This window comes from Choloepus didactylus, chromosome 2 (genome assembly GCF_015220235.1).
Source record: "Choloepus didactylus isolate mChoDid1 chromosome 2, mChoDid1.pri, whole genome shotgun sequence".
In the NCBI taxonomy this organism is placed as follows: Eukaryota; Metazoa; Chordata; class Mammalia; order Pilosa; family Megalonychidae; genus Choloepus; species Choloepus didactylus.
In genome coordinates, this window is record NC_051308.1 from 42,770,593 (window position 1) to 42,787,177 (window position 16,585).

The window sequence follows — 16,585 nt, forward strand, 5'->3', positions numbered from 1 at the left end:
CAGCTCTGGGCTGTGGCGCCAGGCAGGAGCGTTCCCAGCCTGCTGGGAAGATGGCCATATGGGGCATGGTTATTTTCCCCTTTTTTGCTGACCCTGCCTTCCTAGCTCCAAGACAACTTTGTCCAGCTGGTGCATTGCTGGAACTGGTGTTCTGGATCACTTTCTGTCTTTTATCTAGTATTTTTCACGGAGATGTATTTTTTGCCCTCTCTCTCTCCTAATCCGCCATCTTCCAGAAGTGTATCCATTATTGAAAGTAGTGTATTGAACCTCCTACTATTAATATGCTAATGTAGAGCTATGTATTTCTCCCTTCAAATGTATTCAATATTTGCTTCATGTATTTTGGGATTTTGCCATTAGAAGCATATATATTCATAATTGTTATGTCTTCCTGTTGAATTGACCCCTTTATCAGTAAAGTCCAGGTCTGTATTGTCCAAAGTCAGGTACTCTTCCTTGATGGTTTCTGGATTTTTATCTTGTTCCTTTGGATTGGCCATCATTTCCTGTTTCTTTGTCTTGTAATCTTTTGTTGCACACTGTACATTTTAATATTTTAAAGTGTTAACTCTGAGGTTTAGTCCCTGGGCTGTCTGTCCTTAAGTTAATATCCAACTAGTGTTGTGACAAAGATTTTGAGTGCTAGGAACTATTAAAAACAAAGAAACCAAGGCAAAACAAAAACAAACAAACAAAAAGAAACACCTTTTACTATCTTTGCAAATTGGCTCTTCCTTGGCTTTTGCTCCCCTTCAGAGTTTAGCCCTCCTACCAAGAAAACTTAGCCTAAGGCAAATGTGAAGTGCAGGGTATTCTCTCCCTTTTCTGAGTTGGTGTTTTGCTTTGAGTTTGTGCTTGTTTGTTGGCTTAGATATTCTCCTAATTACAGGAATTTTAATTCCTGCTCTACTTCCTATGAAATAGACTTTCTTTTACTCCAGAGTGCTCTTTTGCATGACTTAAAGCATATAATCCTTTGCCCCAGGCCACTTTGGCTTACTTGTTTCTTATACTGCTTTACCTATCTACAGGCTGTTTCTGCGGGCCTGGCAACTTCTGGAAGGACAAGAGAGATGAGTTTTCTGGCTCATTCTTTTCAGGTTGCCAGTCTATAGTTTGACACTGACATACAGTCACCACAATATGTCTTAGGGTTTACTCTGCTTCTTCCAGAACAAGGTCAGGGACCTACAATGGGAGCACAGACTGGTTCCACACTACACTGGTGAGGGTATGGGGAAAGGGCATCTTATGCTGCCATCCTTGCCTACCAGAACATAATCTCCTTGTTTGCTTGTTAGCCATTTTTAGTCAAAATTTTTAGTTAGTCATTTTTCTTTTTAGTCATTTTGATTTGGAGCATACTTCCCATAATGGAATCTGGTGATAGCAACCAGTAAGGATAATGTAACTTAATTTTTGAAGAATTGAACTTAAAGTGTTTTCCCATGGTTGAATTATATTCCTAGATTTCCAATCCTTCATTACTTATCCAACCTTATTTCCCATGAACCTCTATTGTAGTTAGGCTTTTTTCCTCATTTGTAATATCCATATCCTTTTGATCCATACCTTATACCTGGTTTAGCATACTTTTTTCCTCTTTGCATCACCTAATATCTTAACCATCTCTTTACAGATCTCCCTTTTTTGGACACTTATTATATTTACAACTAGTGCACATCATTTAGCAATAGTTCAATCTTTATTGCTATCATATATTTTATGTTTGCATCATAATAGGGCAGGACTTATATTACACAATTCTTTGGAATCTTCCACAGCTCCTTTCTGAGTGCTAGGTATATAAAATAGATGTTCAGTATTTTCTCTCTTTTTCTCTTGTTGGGGATTCCTTGTCCACTGAAGTATATGTTGCTTCTTTAAGAATAAAGACAAACTTTAATGGATATAGCTTTCTAACAATTTAATTATGCATTATCGTGCTGCCGGTAACAAGATAACCAGTAACAGTGACTTGAACGAAATAGGGTTTTGTTTTGTTTTCCCCTTCATGTAATTAAAAGGCATTTTGTGTCTTGGTTGCCCAGATAAATGTTGCCAGAGCAGAAATCTTTATGATTCTTTTAGCCTTTTCACTCCTAGTCAAAAAATTAATGTTGCCACCAAGATCCCAGGCAGCATGAAGTACAATGATGGACACAAGGCACATGCTAGCTGAGTAAACTCAACTTAAAGAACTGTTCTAGAATCTCCAGCAGTAACTGTATGTACTTCTTGTTGGCTGGAATTTAGCTCACCTCTGGCTGCCTGAGTGGTTCTATTATGCATCCAGAATTAAGCTAAATATTTATTTCTAATGGTTTAAAACTAATTCTATTTAATAAGTGTTTATCCCAAAAATGTAAGTCTCTGTATGATTATTTATGAGAAATAGGTATTTTCCAAAGAATGTTACAAATTACAGTTATTTCTTAGGTTTTATTTTGCCGTTCACTGAGGAAAGACAATTTGTAAGATGCTCAGTGTACTTTATTGTTATATATTACCTCATGTTTGTTTTCTTTTTAATTAACTCATCAACTCATTTGTTTATATCTTAAAGAATACTTGCACATTTGTACTTGTGTTTACCCTCCTCTCACAAGTCACAATTACATGCCTTTTTTTTAAGTTGTAGAAATTTTTTGTGCAATTAACAGTGTAATAATCAAGTCTTGAACTTCATTACACAAGACTGAATGGTTGCCTGCATGTTTGCTTCAAGAAAACAGTTTGTAAACTGTAATATTTTGATTGTTTGTCTAAATATAAACCATTTGTTGGGGATTGAATCATGTCTCCTATAAAGAATTGTTCAAGTCTTAATCCGCATTCCTATGGGTATGAATCTAATTGTAAATAGGAGTATATTAGTCAGGGTTCTCCAGGGAAATATTATGAAATTTTATTGTAGGAATTGGCTGTTGATATGGGGAAGTCCAAATTCCATAGGGTAGGCCTCAGGCTGGAAACTCTGATGAAGGTTCTTTTTTTGTTTTTTGTTTTTTTTTGTAAATTCAGTTTTATTGAGATATATTCACATACCATACAGTCATCCATGGTGTACAATCAGCTGTTCACAGTACCATCTTACAGTTGTGCATTCATCACCCCAGTCTATTTTTGAACATTTTCCTTACCCCAGAAAGAATCAGAATAAGAATGAAAAATAAAAATAAAAGAAGAACACCCAAATTACCCCCCCATTCCACCCTATTTTTCATTTAGGTTTTGTCCCCATTTTTCTACTCATCCATCCATATACTGGATAAAGGAAGTGTGATCCACAGGGTGTTCACAATCACACTGTCACCCCTTGTAAGCTACATTGTTATACAATCGTCTTCAAGAGTCAAGGCTACTGGGTTGCAGTTTGGTAGTTTGAGGTATTTACTTCTAGCTATTCAAATATATTAAAACCTAAAAGGTATTATCTATATAGTGTGTAAGAATGTCCACCAGAGTGACCTCCCAACTCCATTTGAAATCTCTCAGCCACTGAAGCTTTATTTCTTTTCATTTTGCATCCCCCTTTTGGTCAAGAAGATGTTCTTAATCCCATAATGCCAGGTCCAGATTCATCCCCGGGAGTCATATCCTGCATTGCCAGGGAGATTTACACCCCTGGGAGTCAGGTCCCACATAGCGGGGAGGGCAGCGAGATCACTCGTCAAGAGAGAGGGCCACATCTGAGCAACAAAGAGGCACTCAGGGGGAGACTCCTAGGCACAATTATAAGCAGATTTAGCTTCTCCTTTCAGCAACAAGCTTCATAGGGGAAAGCCCCAAGATAGAGGGCTCAGCACATCAAGCCGTCAGTCCCCAATGTTTGTGAGAACATCAGCAACAATCTGATGAAGGTTTTCGATGAATTCCCCAGAAAAAGCTGGCTGACTGATATAGAGATGGAAATTCTTCCTGCTGACTGTTGAAATCATCTGTTCTCCCTTTAAGGCCTTCTTCGACTGATTGGATGAGATGCCTCTCATTGTTAAAGGGAGTATCCTTAGTTGATTGTAGATGTAATGAGCCAAAGATGTAATCAGCTTACTGATGATATAAATCCACAAAATACCCTCACAGAAACAATCAGGCTGGTGCTTGCTTGACCAAACAGCCGACACCATAACCTAGCCAAGTTAACAGATGAACTTTACCATGACAGCCCACCCCTTGTCACCTTGGCACCTATACACATCTCCTTAATCTATACTTAATCTCTAAATAAAACCAGTATCAGTCATATTTTCATCTAATATAATTCAATTATCCTGCATACAACTGGAAACACATTCTTTCCCCAGAAGGTACAAGTCCTTGGGTAATAGTCACTCTTAAACTTGATATCCTGTTACTTAAATACTATGACAAAGAGTTACTACAAGTTATACTATATGATAAGGGGATAAGATAGGGAAGAAAACAAAGATATTTGCTGTGTGCGTGTGTGTGTGTGTGTGTGTGTGTGTGTATACATTCATAACAGAACAAGGAAGAAATTTTCATAACCATTACAGTTTTTGTTTCTGTATCTGGTCACATGCCAAAGCTGGTATTTATAACTACCTTCTTCCACTATGCATTCCATATTCCCTTTACCCTCAGCAAACACCTTAGCTGGTTATGGTTCTTTGCTGGGTGGGTTGACACAAACCTTCATTTCTGAAGTTTCTGGGCCATTAGTAGTCCTGCCTCGATTGGATTGTTGCAGTTTTCCATTAACTTTAGTCACAGGGCATGGTAGTATTAACAGATATCCTATGGAATCTTCTGTATCCCAGGCAAAATCTTTATGGATGAAAATTTTCCCTTTTGTTGTAGTTTAGAACTGTATCTACACCAAAAAAAACACACTTAAACTTACTCCATCCATGTGCGTGTGAACCCATTGTAAGTAGGATCTTTTGATGAGGTTACTTCAGCTAAGTTGTGACCCAGGATGGGTCTTAATCCAATTACCAGAGTCCTTTATAAGCAGAATGATATTCAGACAGTGATAGAAAGTCACAGGAAGCAAGAAGCTGCAAGTCAGTGGAACCCAGAAGAGAAGGGAAAGGCCGGGAGAGGCCACCATGTGCATTGCCATGTGACAGAGGAGCCCAGGACTAAGGATAACTGGCAGCCAGCCTCAGAATGCCAGTCTTCAAGGACAAAGCATTGTATTGATGCCATTATGTGGACTTTTTCCTCACCTCAAAATCATGAGTTATCAAATTCCCATTGTTTAAGCCATCCCTTTGCATGGTATTTGCTTGAGCAGCCAAGGAAACTAAAACAGCTTGATAATCAGTATCAAGGTGCTTTCTTGACCAAAGAGCTAGACTCCATAACCTAGCCAAATGAACTTAACCATCACAAGGATCTTTGAAGATGTTATTATTAGTTAAGGTCTGGACTCATTTGCAAATAGGATCTTGAAAGATCCTATTCAGACGAGGTCAAATTGAATCAGAGTGGGCTTTAATCGTATAACTGGAATCCTTATGAAAAGAGGATTTTGAATGCAGTTGGTCGGAAGCAGCCAAAAGTCAGGAGAAGCTTGATAGATCACCATGTGATAGAGACAGAGATACATACCAAGAAAACCCAAGGATTTCAGCAAGCTAACACCAGAATGCTGCAACTCCAGGAGAAAGCATGGCTTGTCGAGATGTTAATTTTAGACTTCTAGCCTTCAAAACTATTGAGACAATAAATTCCTGTTGCCTAAGCCAATCAGTGTTTAGTATTTGTCATAGCCACTCTGACAAACTAAAATGTAAGTTTAGAAATGTGGAGACTATCAGTGTTTTTCTTATAAACTACTGTCAGTGTATTCTTGAGGTTCTTAGAAACTATTTTTTTAAATATCAATACCGGATGTAATTATTTCCCTTGATGTAATTTAAGGTCCTATACAACATCATTGTCAGCTTAAGGTAGGAAGAAATTGACTAGTTTATAAAAGCAATTTGAAACACAGTAGAAATAATATGCAATTCAAATAGGCATATATATAACTGATAATATTATGATACATTACCAAATGATTAATGTGGAAAGAACATAATTTTAGCTACTGAAATGTTGATCATGTGATTTCAAGTATCAAAATAATTTAAGTAATTTATAGCTAAGCACTTAAAAGTTTTCAAAGTCTGCTTATATTCTCAAGGCAATTTCTTTATGTACATGGTAGAATTTTTGTCCAAAAAGCTATCTTAATAATTTGTTGTATTCTCAAATGTGTTTAGTGAATGTCACCATTTTCACCAGCTGTTACCCCTGACCTTTTTTGCTGCAAAAAAAAAAAAAAGAAAAAGAACTAATTTCACTTTATCAACCTTTCCGTATGTTGCAGTATACCTTTGGAATGAAATTATTGAGTATCCTTTTTGTTTTTTAATTCCTGTTTTTTTATAGAGTAGTTATATGAGCTAAGCACCAAGGAGGAAACATTTTCTGACTTATATTTTCTATACACATGACTTTTTTTTTTTAACTATTGTAGGATTGCAGGGGGAAGAAAACATCAAAACGTATATTAGAATTTTAATGATTGTCTGATTCCTTAATATAGTCAAACATTACTTTATAAAATGTTTTCAGAGAGAAAATGATTTTTTATAAACAAATTCCTCTGCAAGAGTACATTTATTTGCTATATATTTCAGACTAATAATAAGGGCTTACTGTGGGTCAGTGTCATATCCCAATGGTGTCTAGTGAGATGGAGGGTTATCTTAAATGTCAGCTAGATAACCCTGTGAACAGTTTTGAGCAAGCAGGATAATGGGACTGAATTCTGAAATGAGGGTTGAAATATACTGGGATGTTTTTATATGTAGAACAACAACTTTATAAAATAAATGTTGTCACCTTTCGAATTGTTAGGCATATTTGATAATTTTTTAGTTGGGTATATTTAAGTGGATAGATTTGGTAGAGTGAATCAAATATACAATTGCATTTTTAAAATGAATAGATGAATAGAAAATCACAAATTCTATTCACAGAAAACTATTATTAATAGAAAGCTGCTGAGTAAAATTAAAGCATTTCTTTTTTTCTTTTCTACTATGATTCTTGAATTGGCATTACTTAACACTAGTAGGGTTTTACCTTTTTATTTGTTGTTTTAAGTTTTGACTATAAAATTACTTCTACCCAAATATAGGTGCAATCATGTAGATATCTTTAAAATTTCTTTACTTTTTTTTGCCAGATAGTTTTTCAAAAACCATTACATAAAATAATATCTTTCTAAAAATCACTAATTCTTTGAAAGATTTTTGATTGTCATTCTTTGTATTTCCTTGCAAAGTCAGTTTGCCAAGCCTAAATATACACTTAATTTGGAGAAAAAGTGCATGAATGTATGTGTATGTGTGTGTAATGAATCCCAAGAAAATTTTTATTTTTAAATGTAGATAGAAATTGGATAAGAAAGTCCACATTTATATTATTGTCATATGTAAATTGGAATGTTAGAAAATGTATAGATTCTCAGAGAAGCATGCAGCAATGGAATGAAATTATAAAGGTTTTTTAGATAATTTCTTATACATAATTTCTCATGTATAGTTTATTTCTTTAGCATTTACTCTTATAAAAGGCATATCTTTATGCATAATGGATTTTACATAAACATGTGTTGATATACCCTCATTTTCTGAAAATCCGTAATACTACATCCATCACAAATGAGTGATTTAGGAAGCCTGTGGTCAGCCAGTAGAGGCCACTCACAGCTTGCTACTCAAATTGGACATCAAAATGAAACCCTTTCTTTACTATCTCTATTAGGCATCATTCTGAGCTGGTTAATTTTTAGTTTTTTATTTTAAAAAAATATATATTATTACCATGTAGCAGTATGAGAAAAAAGTTGTTGCAGTATTTGTTTTTAATTATGTATTGATTAATCTTTTTCTATTAAAGTGTTTAGATCATTGTAGTGGATACAAAAAAATGAGAATTTATGTACTTAATAGTTAGAAGTCTTATTATTCTAATAGACCAGTATTTCTAAATTCTTAATTATTAATGCTGACTTACTTTAACTAGGAAAAATACTGTTTAAAATGAAGATTTTTTTAAAAAAAATACATTCTTCAGTTTTAGATTAAAAACATAACAATTGCTAACGTTGTCATAAATATATATATTTCTAAACCATCAAGTTAGTGTAAGTTTCATTTGGCAATTCTTTTAGAGAAATACATTTACTAAGATTTCTTGAAAATTATTTGAAATCTGTGTCTTCATTCACTATTTAGTGTGATACTGGCAACTATAAAGTTAGCATCTTCCCTGTGACACCATGTAGTGATTTCTGCCGGAAAGGCTAATCCTCAATTGAATGGGAGGTCTTGTGTTTCTCTGTGGCTTATTTCCTGTGACTTCATGATTCTTTTTAAAACCTTTCTGGTTTTAAGGTATAATCTCACATTTAGATTGATATCTGCTTTTGATGGAAAATATAGTCCAAGTTCTCTAGTTTTCTCCAAGTTCCATCACATGTTCTCATTATAGATTGTTTATCCCCATACAAGTACAATTTTTAAATTTTGTACTACTTTTGCTATAATTGATGAGTAGTGGAGCATTTGTTTTTCTTGTTAATCTCTCCCTAATATACACTCATAACCCTGTGTGGTACTGCCATCTCCCTTATTCCGATACTTAGAATAGCCTAGGAGGTAACCCTGACGCTATAGATGAAAGACTAGGGTGTCATTGGATGTATGATTCTAGTCTGAAGACTTTCCAAGAGTATATTCCAGGTTCAGGGAAGCAAGTCACCAAATCCAGAAAACACTTGCTTTGGTTTATTGTCTCCTTTGTATATTCCCCCTCTAAGGGAAAAAGTACTAGGTTGTGAAGAGGACAATTTAGGTTCAAATCTAGGTCTTATCAGTCTTTGCCATATGGAGCATGTGCCCCAGCCTTCGTGAGTGTTAGTTTTTTTTTTTTTTTTTTTTTTTTTTCCCACAATACTTTTTATTAATGGAATTAAAAATATAATAATTAAGTACTTTTTTTTTTGAAGTACAAGCCAACTAATGAAAAGAATGGTGCTCTTTTTTGGGGGGAGCATACACTTTGCTTAACTGGTATTTAAAGTCAGTGTTCCTTCTCATCGAAGTCTATTGCAAATGTTCATCTTGTAAAAGATTCTCAGCTCCAGAACCATACAAAAACGGGACGTGGGGCTGGATTTGGCCCACAGGCTGTAGTTTGCCTACTCCAGGGGACAAAAAATGAAAGTTATAGGGCATAGTGCTTAACACAGCACAAATATTGAAACAGTATTGGTCATTATAATCATCTCTTACCATCCTACCTGCTTTTACCCTTGGTTTCAGCCTTGTAAACACTCAGGGCTCCTTCAGTTGGCTTCGTACCCCTAGACTTTGCTCGTGCTGTGCCCTCAGCCTGGTGTGCCACCTCTAGCCACCTGGTGGACATTCACCTTCATCTTTTACGCCTTCACCTTCTTAGGAAGCTCTTCCTGACCGTCTCCCTCCTGCAAACATTTCCCACCTGAATCAGTCAGGGCTTTCCAGAGAAACAGAATCAAACAGAATATTTATAAATACACTATGGATGGAAATAAAATAGTGTGTCTCTATATGACATTTTTTTTTATCTTCATTTTATTGAGATATATTCACATACCACGCAGTCATACAAAACAAATTGTACTTTCGATTGTTTACAGTACCATTACATAGTTGTACATTCATCACCTAAATCAATCCCTGACACCTTCATTAGCACACACACAAAAATAACAAGAATAATAATTAGAGTGAAAAAGAACAATTGAAGTAAAAAAGAACACTGGGTACCTTTGTCTGTTTGTTTCCTTCCCCTATTTTTCTACTCATCCGTCCATAAACTAGACAAAGTGGAGTGTGGTCCTTATGGCTTTCCCAATCCCATTGTCACCCCTCATAAGCTACATTTTTATACAACTGTCTTCGAGGTTCATGGGTTCTGGGTTGTAGTTTGATAGTTTCAGGTATCCACCACCAGCTACCCCAATTCTTTGGAACCTAAAAAGGGTTGTCTAAAGTGTGCGTAAGAGTGCCCACCAGAGTGACCTCTCGGCTCCTTTTGGAATCTCTCTGCCACTGAAGCTTATTTCATTTCCTTTCACATCCCCCTTTTGGTCAAGAAGATGTTCTCCGTCCCACGATGCCGGGTCTACATTCCTCCCCGGGAGTCATATTCCACGTTGCCAGGGAGATTCACTCCCCTGGGTGTCTGATCCCACGTAGGGGGGAGGGCAGTGATTTCACCTTTCAAGTTGGCTTAGCCAGAGAGAGAGGGCCACATCTGAGCAACAAAGAGGCATTCGGGAGGAGGCTCTTAGGCACAATTATAGGGAGGCCTAGCCTCTCCTTTGCAGCAACCGTCTTCCCAAGGGTAAAACTTATGGTAGAGGGCTCAACCCATCAAACCACCAGTCCCCTATGTCTGTGGTCATGTTAGCAACCATGGAGGTGGGGTAGGCGAATACCCCTGCATTCTCCACAGGCTCCTCAAGGGGGCACTACATCTTTTTTTTTTCCTTGTTTTTCTTTTTTTTTTTTTTTTAACTTTCCCTTCTTTTTTAAATCAACTGTATGAAAAAAAAGTTAAAAAGAAAACAAACATACAATAAAAGAACATTTCAAAGATACCATAACAAAGGAGTAAGAAAAAGACAACTAACCTAAGATAACTGCTTAACTTCCAACATGTTCCTACTTTACCCCAAGAAAGTTACATAATATAGCAACATTTCTGTGAACTTGTTCCTACTATATCCATCAGAGAGTGTTAGTTTCTTCATCTATAATGGTAGATTTTCACTCTAGCCACCTTGTTTTTGAAAACACTCTTTAAGCAGGCAAGAACTAAAATGAATAGGGTTGTCATTAATGACAATATCAATACTTGTACTTACCACATTAATTGTTGATATATCATGGGTAGTCATTATCACACTTTTATTCATGTTTACGTCCTTCCAAGGATTAAAAACTGTTTAGGAAAAATGTAACAATGGGGAACCCTGACCTTGACTAAAAGGTAAAAATCACCAGATTTACACCCTGTTCTGTCCTCTGCAATGTCATTACGTTCTGGGATTGAGCTTATTCAGAGCAGTCCAAATAGATAGGTAAAACACAAAGGCTATGGAGAGTAGATGCCGTATAGATCTTAATAAGAGGTTTTTCCTTAAAAGTCATGCCAATGTGAGCTCTGCTGATAAGAGCAAGATTGTTTGTGAATGTTGATATGTGAATGATGATGAGAACCTGGTATGTCTTTCTGTAACTTTATTGGGTTTTATAGAATTCCAGACTTGGAGGCATTTTTCTAGTTATATTGTATAAGCTATATTATATCCAAGTTGTATTGTATAACCTCAGTAAAACTATGATATGTTGTGAATATTTCATAGTTTAGTACAGCAGTTTTTGAAATCTCAAGTAATTCAGTTATCTTGTAAATGGATTGTCTTCCTTCCTAAACATTCCTACTGGTGACGTTGTCTAATGTGGCTGATGTGGCTAAAATGCCTGGTGGGTAAGGACTTAAAGTGCTCTCTCCTACTACCTACATATTAACAGGCATACATCAGGCATTGTGTATGCACCTATTGTACTTTTTTTGGTTTCTAGTAGCCAGTGAAGACGTTTTCTCCTGGTCCACTCTGTGAATCCAATTTGACTTTAATAGAAATCCAGACAAAGTAAAATATGAATTTGTATTGATATGATTCTTATTCTTAAAAAAAAACAAACAAACTTGAAATTACAAGCTTAACTTAACTTAAGGCTTTGTCAAGACTTCAAAAAGATTAGGTCAATGTAGCTAAAATACCCTATTAAATGGGAACCATATACCATTTATTATTTAAGCATAATTTTATGTACACTGTAGTTAATCAATAAATATTGGTTGAATTATATCAAGTAGAGGAGTATTGGGTTTAGAGCAAGGATTAATCAGTGGCTGAATAGGTTCTAAAGAGAAGAATCATGTGGGAAACTAGGTGAGGATCAGATTAGGGAGGGAACTTGAATGCAAATCTAAGTAGTTTTAATTTTATCTTCAGTGCAGAGCCATGGATAGCTTTGGAATGAGAAAGTTGTCATGTGAAAAGCAGTAATTTAGAATGTTGAATTTGCTAAATTGATAATATGGATTGGAGCAGAGGGAGATAAATTGCATACAACTCCCTTTTTAAAGATGATTTTTTTCCTTCATATTCCTCTTAAATCAGATAACTACTTTGTTTCCCTTTAACCCTATAAATGATTTCCAATTTATTCTTGAATTGTCACTTTTTTGTATTTGCTTTAAAAGAAATTCTAAAGCAATTTTTACATTTTTGTATGTTACACTCAAGGTAATTTCAATGTTATTTTCTTCAATGTCTTCTATCCTCAAATACATTGTGCCTTTTGTGAATTGTAACCATTCTGTGGTATTATGTCTGAGAAGAGTTGACACAGTGAAATATGTTATTCATTCCCCCAACTACCTTGTCAGAGGACTTTAAATATAAAACACTGGTGCCACTATCTGAAATGCTTCTCAGAGCATCTTTATTCTTCTGTGTGGGGATAAAAGATAAACATTTACCATGTTCATTTTGATAACTGTTAATTAAAATTATGGCAAAACATTGAGAATATCATTTTCTTAGGCTTTTTTTTTTTTAAATGAAGATAAATTTATAGAATGGCAACTAAAATAGGTTTCCTTCCACCTCTTTGCCCTCCTCCCCTTACTTTCTACCCCCAGGGTTTTAAATCATATTCTTAAGCCTGCTTTTCTTGAGTTATTTTCCTTAAGGTCTGTCACTTAAATATATGTGACTGACATACTTGTTGAACATACCAGGGGGCCTTCATGCGGGTGGATTCCACTAAATTTAATGGCTTATTTGTCTCTTCAGAGAAGTAGATTCAAATTAATAATTGTCCTAAGAGAAGCAGGAAACTTCTGGGTCTTGACAAACTGACAGGAAGGCTCAGGCTAGTTCTCCTTATAGCCTGGAGGCCAGGTGGATTTGATTGACCAGTCCTCACAAAACTGAAAGGCCTTCTTTTGAATGCAGCCTTCCACCATGGGTGTTAGTCATTGTGAGCACTGATGCAGAATATAGCTGTTCTAGTTTGCTAATGCTGCCAGAATGCAAAACACCAGAAATGGATTGGCTTTTATAAAAGGGGGTTTATTTGGTTACACAGTTACAGTCTTAAGGCCATAAAGTGTCCATCAACAAAGGGTACCTTCACTGGAGAAAGGCCATTGGCATCTGGAAAACCTGTTAGCTGGGAAGGCACGTGGCTGGCAACTGCTTGCCCCCAGGTTGCGTTCCAAAATGGCGTTCTCCAAAATGTCTGCATCAGCTTCCAATGGCCGTCTTCAAAATGTCTCTGTAAACTGCGGTTCCTCTCTCAGCTCCTGTGCATTCTTCAAAGTGTCCCTCTTGGCTATAGCAAGCTTGCTCCTTCTGTCTGAGCTTATATAGTGCTCTAGTAAACTAATCAAGGCCCATGCTGAATGGGCGGGGCCATGCCTCCATGGAAACTATCCAGAGTCATCACCCACAGTTGGGTGTGTCACATCTCCATGGAAACACTCAAAGAATTACAATCTAATCAACACTGGTAGTCTGCCTACACAAGATTACATTAAAGATAATGGTGTTTTAGGGGACATAATACATTCAAACCAGCACAGTAGCATTTGGAAGGTAAATAAAATACAATTGAAAACCAGAGCAAAGTTTAAAGGGAATGGCTGAACTAGAGGGAGAGAAAAAAGGATGATGGTTTCTTGTACTTATGTGGATACATAAAGCTTTATTAATTTACAGAAAAAAATCTTAATCATTGAGAATATAAGTAGGATGCCATCCATATTGAACAACCTCTTTATTAATCCTTGAGACCACTGTGTCTCAGCTGAGTTTAACTGATTTTGAAAATGACTATATATTCACTTGTAGAAAAATGGGATGAGATGAAGTAGGTTTCCTAATGAGGAAAAAAACCACCATTTAGCTGAATTTCCCATACATTGGTATTATTGACTTTATGTATTATGATAGAGGTACTTGTATGACTGTTGTTAAATTTTCATCTGTCACTAGTATGTTCCTATTTTCTAAGGTTGATAACTCGATTGTCAATACGAAACAACAGCAAAAACAAAGACCCATGTTCCCTACCTAATCTTGTGGACTAAAATTTGTTTTCTTTTTATTAATAACCTGTAGTATATGAATATTTTATTGGATAATTAAGGTGATGTGATATTTTGGAGAATAAAATAATCAATATACATGTACTCAATTATTTACTATAAATTAATACTTTGATCTGATGTTTAAACTTTGTTCTTTTTATTTTTCACAATGATTATGATCTGACCTGGAATTGATGAGATAGTTATACATTTTTAGAAAGGATTTTTAAGAATTTTTTTTGAAATTTTGTAATACTTTGAAGTATTCTACCTAACAATCAATCTTATTAAATACATGTTTTAAAGTTTAAAATACTCTAAACTTTGATAGAACTCTACTTTCCACAAGCTGAATTCATTTCAAAGATAGTATTCTCAGATTTTAGGTAAGCATGTCTAGTCACTAAAGTAGCAAAAGGTTATCATCAGGAAACATTTTACTTCTGAGTCAGACCATTGACATTGACCCTGAGATCAACATATATGGATTTCAGTGTTACTTTATTCCCTTTAAAAGCATTTTTTTTTAACTGTGCCTATTTGCATATCTTTAAAGGTATTAAAACAAGATTGACCTGAAATAACAATAAAGGCATTTGAGCCCTATTTTATTTTAAAAGGGCCTAGTAGTATGTAAATATGCAAAGGCATTTAAATATCTACATTTGATACAGTAAATCTTTTGTGGTTATTTACAGCAATTGAATTGAATTCATAGGTTTTATTTTAAAAATATATATGTAAGATTTCTGAGAAATACATAGTATGATTACTTGTGACTAGATTGAAAGCGTATATTTGTATTATCGTATAAATTAGTTATAAATTCCATTTTGTTGTATTCATTTCCATTGTTTTCATCAGGCAATTTATCACATAGTGTATGTGAAATTCTTCATTTATTAAATTTCAGATTATGTATTTCAAGCCAGAGCAAGATTTAAACATTTTTCCATAAGTATAGCTTCAGGTAAACAAGCAATTTTAGTCCTGAAAATAGCTTCTGCTTCTGTCAACACGTTATTTATTTTTTCTCTGAGATAAAAAGTTCAGTTTTCTGATATTTGTACCAAGATAAAGTCAGTAAACAAGATTAATATAGTGTGGAAAAGGTTGTCAGCAGCCCTGGCAAAGGAAATAAGTTGCCTGTACATAGAACATACTGTAAACTGAATAAAAGTGTCAGGTCCACCATGAGATAATGTGATCATGAACCTCTAACAAAGCATGACATAGGCACAGTCGGCTTTTCTCATAGCCACAGTGTAGAAAATGGATTACTGTATTCCAGGGATACCCCCTGGAATAGCATGAAAACTTCATTTCAAAATGAATGCAGGATGTAGTCCTGGAGTTGAGCCACATGTTTACCTGTGGTTCTCCAACCATAAGGTTATTAATGTCATCATCTGTGCACATTTGTTAATATTTGCATTTCTTGGAATTTCACAGTATAGGCTTGTTTCCTTGTTACCCGAGTGATACACAAAGAAGTAAATTTTTGAAAACGTTAGTTTCTCTTTGGAGGCATTTTACCACTCCTCGTGCCTTTTTTTGATTCTACACTTTAAATGATACTCTTGTAATTACAGAGAGATGATTTTTTTTTTATTATGACAAACCATAATTTAGAGACTTTTGCTAGAAGTCTGTGCTTTGTCAATTGTGATGACAGATTCTTTTGTGCATGGTACTGTGTTTATATTCCCTTTGAGACCCATCTATAAGATAGGAATGTTGTTAATTTATTTAAAAAAATGGGAATAACTTAAATCATCAAAAAGCACTTGTACTTTTCATTCTTTATTATATTTTTTATTTGATTTAGAAATAAAGGAGTAATATCTTACTCTTTTCAGTGAAATTTCATCTTGTTCTATTATGTGCACAGATAATTCCTAACTTTGAGGGGAAAAAGACTATTCACTACTTCCATGATGTAAGTTTTTGTATGCATTTAAATGTATACATAACACATTATGTGTATTTAAGAATTAACTACACATGTGGTGCCCCTGAATCATTATCTGCTCAATACTAATTAAGTTAAACTTCTTTTCTCATATGATTAAATATACATGTAGTTCGACAGTATTTGGAAATAGGAGTCAGTGGTTGAGTTCTTAAGGAAGATGTTTATTCTATTATGAAAGTACTTTTGAAATAGTCTTAAATGTCTAGCAGAGGAACTACACTAGACCAAAACAAGTAAAGCATTCTTACCAGGAATTAAAGGATGCTTTTGGTTTATACAATTGGTCTTAAATTTTCAGAATTAATGTTATATTAATGTTATATTCTGTTATATTCTTCAACAGAGTGAATGTCTTCAAATGGAAGT

The 16,585-nt window shown here is 35.1% G+C and overlaps 1 protein-coding gene across 2 annotated transcripts in view; it reads left to right on the forward strand.

Moving 5' to 3' along the window:
• The window catches only part of GPATCH2 (G-patch domain containing 2), a 191,625-nt gene that overhangs the window by 111,738 nt on the left and 63,302 nt on the right, over positions 1 to 16,585 (forward strand). The window lies entirely within an intron of this gene.